This window comes from Mastomys coucha, unplaced genomic scaffold, assembly GCF_008632895.1.
Source record: "Mastomys coucha isolate ucsf_1 unplaced genomic scaffold, UCSF_Mcou_1 pScaffold4, whole genome shotgun sequence".
NCBI lineage: Eukaryota > Metazoa > Chordata > Mammalia > Rodentia > Muridae > Mastomys > Mastomys coucha.
The window spans coordinates 2907642-2914036 of record NW_022196910.1 but is presented as its reverse complement, the minus strand read 5'-3'; the positions used below and the strand labels follow the sequence as shown (position 1 = coordinate 2914036).

The 6395-nt window shown below is 42.6% G+C and overlaps 1 long non-coding RNA gene across 1 annotated transcript; it reads right to left on the bottom strand.

Moving 5' to 3' along the window:
- Positions 1 to 979: 979 nt before the first annotated feature.
- LOC116076058 lies at positions 980 to 4571 on the bottom strand. The gene is made up of 4 exons (XR_004112795.1): positions 2840 to 4571; positions 2170 to 2333; positions 1640 to 1960; positions 980 to 1475 (listed from the first exon to the last, which is right to left on the bottom strand). It is a non-coding gene; the product is annotated as an uncharacterized LOC116076058 (long non-coding RNA).
- Positions 4572 to 6395: the final 1824 nt, after the last annotated feature.

Genomic DNA, 6395 nt, shown 5'->3' with positions numbered 1-6395 from the left:
CCATGTGATGCTGGCAGCCAACAGTAGTGCTTCATACTGCTTGTGACTTGCAAGAGAGAGAAGCAGCTAGAATCAGAGGTACTGATGGAGGGCTCAGGCAGGCCCTGCCATGGTTCTGCTTCAGTCAGTGCAAGAAAACCCATCTATCCTGCAGTGTGGCTACATAGCTCATGCTACCTGGCATATGACTTCAGTGTGTGTCCTACATTTTTGCTGGCTTGTCAGCCCTACTGTACACTCAACCAATCCTGCACCCTCCAGAGAATCCCCCTATGCCAGCTGTGTGCCAGTCCTGTATTGACAAGCTATCCTGTCTTTTTCTCCATCATAGAGCAAGATGTCAGGTACAGTGCCTTCATAGGTTGAGCATTGACTCCTCTGTCACTGGTGACATTCCTGACCTGAATCCTCCAGACAGAGGCGCTGTGCTTTTCCAGCCTGGTAAATGACAACTAGGCTGAACTGGGCCATGAATCTTGCCCTCACACAGTCACTCCCACTCTCCTCTTTCTTTCATCCTTGATGTAGTGGGTAGAGGGATGGAAACATCTCCTGTAACCGCCCACTACACCACCCTAGGGCCACCGTACTGCTCTGCTGCCCCTCACTGTTACTCTGTAAATGGTGACCTCATTTTGAGGTTGACAGAGATAAAGGCAATCACAGCACTATGGGTCACAGAGACAATGATATGGCTATATGAGCTTCCCATTGGTCATTTTCTTTAATGGCATCTCTCAATTGTAAAGTTGGTATCCCTGACTGATTCTCTGTAGGGTTCATGTTTCTGAGTCCTGGACCTATAAATAAATTTGTAAAATTCCTATATCCGACACTTTGCTTTGAATTCATTCAGAGTGGTATCTGTACAATTTTGAGCTATGGGACTCTGCATTTCACAAGGGTGAATCTTGGAAATATCAGGCTATGAGCTTTGTTCCTTGTCAATCCAGTTTGAAAAGGGTCAATAACCACAAAGTAGAGAAATCCACTTTAATGTCAACAGTGGGTCCAGCCTACTTCCAGCTCCTTAAATGGGTAAAACTCTTTCTATGTGTCAAGTGGGATATCATCAGCACAGGACACAATTTCAGGACATACAAAGTTGTACAAAATGAGATATGTGAGGAGGACTGTGGATACCTGGGTACAAGATTCCTGAAACAGGTATCCACAGAGAAACAAGTTTCACAATCATAGTCCTGGTTGCAACAGCATCAGCAACAGGCTTCTGTGGAGTGGGATCTTCTTCCTCTTCTATTATTTGGAGGTAACTTCTGACCTGCATCTGTCAGACTCTCTATGCTGGAATGCCTGATGAGACTTTAATCCTTGTACTTTTTTCATGTGCATAAGTGTTTTTCAAGTATTTCCTAAAGATGTGACTTGTCTTTATGGTGGCCAGGCTTCTTGGCTGCAGTCCATCTTCTAAGCCTGGCCTCATCAGCTAGAACGGTCTGTTCAGTATCAAGAGACTGAATATGGAGAACAAAATGAAGGAACTTGTGTAAGTTGAGAGAAGAATGGATTTGTTGCAGAAGATATGTTCCCAGGTCTTTCCCACCAGTCTGCACCCCCAGATATGCCAGCCCTCTACCAATACATAAGAAACCCATATTGCTATGCTTGTCCCTCTAACCTGAAGTCTGAGTTTTTGCTGCAGCTCTCCTGTCAGGATACTCAGAAGCTCTCTGAAGTGTTAGCCATGGAGACATGGAAGATCTGAAGGAGACTGCGACAGGGAGTTTGTGGGCTCTCTCTCCACTATGTCAGTCAGGCTCTTCAGGAAAGAGTTAATTTCTGCCATATGGCCTGTACAGAGGCATCCTAGATACCCTGTGGAAACTGACAGGGTTCTAGCACTCAGAAGTTCTGGTGTAGGTTGCCTGCTTTTCTGCACTGTCTGAACTGGTGGACAGCATGACATCTCCAGGCCTTTGTTCTCCTCCCAGCAATGGGGCTAAGAATGGAGACATCCAGTCAGGGCTGTTCTCCTGGACACAGCAAAAGTCTAATAACGTGTGGTCAGACTGTGACTGGGGAGCAGGTTTGCAAGAGTTTCAAGAATGGAGTGAGCACAGAGCATGTGAAGACCTCGTGTACTCCGAGGAGAGATAAAGACACAACTACACTTTCAGGGATCATATGCCCAATTAGGCAAAACCTCACCTGTGTTATCCATGCACAGAGGGCAAGCAAAGAGATCCACATGTAGATCCTGCAGCAACCCCACCAAAAGTTTTCTCTTGGAGACACAAGAGTTCAAGGGCTGGGACGCAAATACGAACACATCCAGGCTTGAAGTTGATGGACAAATGTTTCTTCTTCCATAACTGAAAAAATTTTCAAATGTTACTTCTGATGAATGCCCACTCTATTGTGCACAACCCAAAATTCATACACCAGAGATTGGATTTTTTTGTTTTTTTGTTTTAGTTTTTTTGTTTTGTTTTTGTTTGTTTTTTGTTTGTTTTTCGAGATAGGGTTTCTCTGTATAGCCCTGGCTGTCCTGGAACTCACTCTGTAGACCAGGATGGCCTTGAACTCAGAAATCTGCCTGCCTCTGCCTCCCAAGTGCTGGGATTAAAGGTGTGTGCCACCACCGCCCGGCCCTAGAGATTAGATTTTAATGTGACTGTGTCCTTTCCATTTCCCAGGCTCTAGGGAGCATCATGAAGAAATGATGAGATACTACGGATACACCACTGTCCAGAGATGTCCTCCCAGACCAGTACCTTGGTAAACATATAAGCTGGGTCCAAAAGCCCAAGAAGCCTTCAGCAGAGTTCTTACCTCCTTTGTGCAAATGGGGTGTCCAAGAACCATTTTGAATACTTACTTAACAGCCAAACAGTCGAGATCATCCCATTATATTTTGATCAAAGGTGTCTGGAATCTGCTCATCATGGACCAGCAGAGAATCGTTGTTCCAATTACTGACAGAACTCTGCCATCCACCAGGATTGGCTTAGAAGAGTCCAGAGATGTTATTGCCTTTCAAAGATATTCTATTTTCTGGGAAATGAAATCTCAGAGCTGGTTTGAAAGTTTATTCATGATGATAAATGTTGAGATGAATTCTGGAGGGATCACATGACATGGTGATACCAAAGGCAGGGATCAAAATGGTGGCATGGAATGGTCTACAAAACAGTATGCATTGATCATCCTAACTCATCTACCAACCAATCACTTGGAATTTAAGACACACTAGACTGCATCTTTGACCATACAAACGTTGTTTAAGTTGAAAGGCTATGAGAGTGTAGTGAGAAGCAAGAAAACTAAGTGTCAAATTCCTATCCTGTGTTGTTGTCCACCGTAGAGGAGTGTATAGATAAAGCATGACCACTGACTTGAGACTGTATGTACCTGTCCTTCCTCATTCTTCTCAGGTACTTTGAACTCAGGAAAACCCCACAATTCACTCAGTTTCTGTTTAGGGCATACACCAGCAGACCCCTCACTGAAACATCATCCAGCCTTTGTTACTTCCCAGATTTCTGGGGAAAGCTGGTACTGCAAAGAAGGGAGCATGGTATAGTCAAAGAGGCCACAAGTGCACATGACAAAAAAAGGAAGCTAAAAGCCTAAAGGATGACAAGTAAACTACAAGGATCATTCATGACATCTAGTAGTAGCATCTGGTTTTACATGTTTGCGGGAATGCCAAAGGCTATTTGTAGATTTGTCTTTCGGCCCTGGGTAAACCTAAAACCTAAAGTGGAATTCTTTGGACTCTGCATGGCTAGGCCTGAACTTAGCATTTTAAAAAGTACCATTTAGCCTCCCAAGTACCAGACGGGTTCTCCAAAGCTTAAGCATCACACATTTGAACACATCACTGGGAGTTTGATAGGATTTAGCAGCTTACTATGTTTCTCTTGATCCACCTCATTCTCATGCTAAGAGTAACCTAGACAATTAAGCCCATAAATACAATTTTGCAAGTGGTCTTTTCAACACCTTCTTGCAAGCTGTTTTATAATGGTAACTGTACATGAGACAAGACAAGGGAGATGGTCTACTCAATAACCACCTGAGAAAAAGAGATAGTCTGCCAGCTAAAAGCAGCAGGGTCATTGCTAGAAACCAGAAGAAAGCATCCCCGGGAAACATGGGCCAAATGCCACTGAGCAAATACTAGATAGACAGAACAAATCTTGAGAATGAGATAACTTGTAGGGTTGGAGCAAGGGCTTGGGGCATAATAGCTTGGGACAAGAGCATTGACACTTTTGTGAATACATTTTGCATGTATAGACTTAAGTTGATCTTCATGAATGTTCACTAATACCAAACAGAACTGTAAAAGCATGCAATGAAAATAATAAAAGCACATGGCTTTTCAGTGGCATCTTCCACAGGAAGCGCTAAATACAGACAGATTGAGTTCTCCAGAGAGACTTCGAAAACTTAAAGGATACCATAGCATTCTGTGAATCAAGAAAGCATGGTTGGACTCTGGTGAGAGCCACCATTTTCTCTCCGGTGAGTTTCTAAGACCAGAGCAGCCAGCCGGGAGGCACGGGCCCCACAAGACCTAGGGGAGCTGCAGAGTGGCAGGGACAGGATCCTCTCAGCTTCCAAGTGACAGAGGTGGATCAGTGTCCTTCTCTGCCCCTTCCCTGCAAGTGAAGGGCCAACCTCCAGGGAGCGCCTAAACCCAGAGACTCAGGTGAGAGCGGCCATTTTCTCTCCAGTGAGTTTCTAAGACTAGAGTAGCCAGCCAGGAGGCACAGGCCCCACGAGTCACAGGAGATTTGCAGGGCAGCAGAGACAGGACAAGCTCTAGTCAGAGACACTAAGAACATCTAACACCAAAAATCAAGAGATGGCGAAAGGCAAACACAAGAATCCTACCAACAGAAACCAAGACTACTTGGCTTCATCAGAACCTAGTACTCCCACTGCAGCAAGTTCTGGATATCCCAAAACACCAGAAAAGTAAGAATTGGATCTAAAATCATATCTCAAAATGATGATAGAGGAACTTAAGAAGGACATGAATAACTCCCTTAAAGAAATACAGGAGAATACAGGAAAAGAGGTACAAGCCCTTAAAAAGGAAACAAAAAAATCCCATAAAGAATTACAGGAGATACAAGTAAACAAGTAGAAGCACTTAAAGAGCAAACTCAAAAATCCCTTAAGGAATTGCAGGAAAACACAAACAAACAGGTGAAGGAATTGAATAAAACCATCCAGGACCTAAAAATGGAACTCGAAACAATAAAGAAATCACAAAAAGAGACAACTCTGGAATTAGAAATCTTAGGTAAGAAGTCAGGAAACATAGATGCAAGCATCATTAACAGAATACAAGAGATAGAAGAGAGAATCTCAGGGACAGAAGATAAAATAGACAACATTGAAAGAACAGTCAAAGAAAATGCAAAAAACAAAAAGACCCTAACCCAAAACATCCAGGAAATCCAGAACACAATGAGAAGACCAAATCTAAGGATAATAGGTATAGAAGAGAGTGAAGACCTCCAACTTAAAGGGCCAGTAAATATCTTCAACAAAATTATAGAAGAAAACTTCCCTAACCTAAAGAAAGAGATGCCCGTGAACATACAAGAAGCCTATAGAACCCCAAATCAACTGGACCAGAAAAGAAATTCTTCCCGCCACATAATAGTCAAAGCACCAAATGCACAACACAAAGAAAGAATACTAAAAGCAGTAAGGGAAAAAGGTCAAATAACATATAAAGGCGGGGCTATCAGAATTACACCAGACTTCTCACCAGAGACTATGAAAGCTAGAAGATCCTGGACAGAGTCATACAGACCATAAGAGAACACAAATGCCAGCCCAGACTACTATACCCAGCAAAATTCTCAATCACCATAGATAGAGAAACCACAGTATTCCATGACAAAACCAAATTCACACAATATATTTCCACAAATCCAGCCTTTCGAAGAGTAATAAATGGAAAACTCCAACACAAGGGGAACTACATACGTTAAAAAGCAAAAATTTAATCTTCCAACAAAACTAAAAGAAGATAGACACATGAATGGAATGCCAGCTCTAACTACAAAAATAATAGGAAGCAACAACTACTTTTCCTTAATATCTATTAATATCAATGGACTCAATTCTCCAATAAAAAGACATAGAATATCAGATTGGGCACGTAAACAGGACCCAACATTTTGTTGCATACAGGAAACCCACCTCAGTGACAAAGACAGATACTACCTCAGAACAAAAGGCTGGAAAACAATTCTCCAAGCCAATAGCCCCAAGAAAAAAAGCTGGAGTAGCCATTCTAATATCAAATAAAATCAACTTTCACCCTAAAGTGAACAAAAAAGATAAGGATGGACACTTCGTATTCATCAAAGGTATGATCTACCAAGATGAACTCTCAATTCTGAACC